Source organism: Aphanomyces invadans (assembly GCF_000520115.1).
Source record: "Aphanomyces invadans strain NJM9701 unplaced genomic scaffold supercont1.1, whole genome shotgun sequence".
Lineage (NCBI taxonomy): Eukaryota > Oomycota > Saprolegniomycetes > Saprolegniales > Verrucalvaceae > Aphanomyces > Aphanomyces invadans.
Genome location: NW_008580146.1, coordinates 463,863 through 464,919, shown reverse-complemented (window position 1 = coordinate 464,919; position 1,057 = coordinate 463,863).

Sequence of the window (1,057 nt, the reverse complement as noted above, 5' to 3'; positions counted from 1 at the left end):
GTTTGTAGTGGCGCTTGAACGACGCAATAATGCCGGCGTCCATCGGCTGCAAGAACGCAGTCTTGTTCGGCGGGAGCATCAAGAGGCGGACGTTGGTAAGGTTGACGTCCAGTGGATTTTGAGATGATGCGTTGTCTAGGATGAGGAGGGCGAACCTTTTCTCACTTGCCATCCGTGAGTTGAAGTTACTTAGCTACTCTGAAAACAAGGCCATGGTCATCCAGGCCTTGCGATTAGAGTGGTACAGCAACCCCAATTCTCGGCTAGTCAAGCCTCCGAAACAACGCGGCTTCTTGGATTTCCCAATGAACATCGGCTGCAATTTGTCGGTCCCGTCAGCGTTCATGGCAAGGGCAACTGAAACCCGGTTCTTGTCTTGCTTTTGGCCCGACCTCGGTTGATCGGCGATTGTGGTACGTGATTGTGAGTTGTAAAAAACTTCGGTTTGATCCATATTGTAGATGTCGGAAGGGTTGAAACGTCGGGTGATATCTTGGACCGTGGCGCGGCCGTTTGCGACGGTTGTGGGACTTGCAGACGCGGCTTCTCCGTGAAGACGGTACATTTTCAAATTGTGGCGAATTTGAAGTCGGTATAACCACCCATTTGAGCAACTAATGTGCCCACTTAGGTTCAGTTTTGTCGCGATGCGCTGGCCCGCCCTGAGTATTAGTTCGCCCGTCACGCAAGCGTCCTTGGAATTGGCTGTTCGCACCCAGTTTGCGACTTCGCGGTCGTGTTCGGGGTATTTTGGTCGCTGAAGTTAAACCGACATTTCGTTGACTCCTCTTTTATGTTGTAGGACTCGATGGTCCGCACATTCATGTACGGCCAGCAGATCCTAATGAAGCGCAAGTATACATTCCTTCGACGAATGGTCGTGACGTGGACGGATTGGATAAATTACTGAGTCGCCCAGCGCTGGACTTGTGTGGCCTTGATTGGCATATGAGCCTTATAAAACTCTCTAATCGAGTTCTTGTCATGAACTGTCAATCGCTTGCTTTTGCTTCGCTTGCCCCCCATGCAAACTAATTTCGTAACGTTTGTGGTTGTC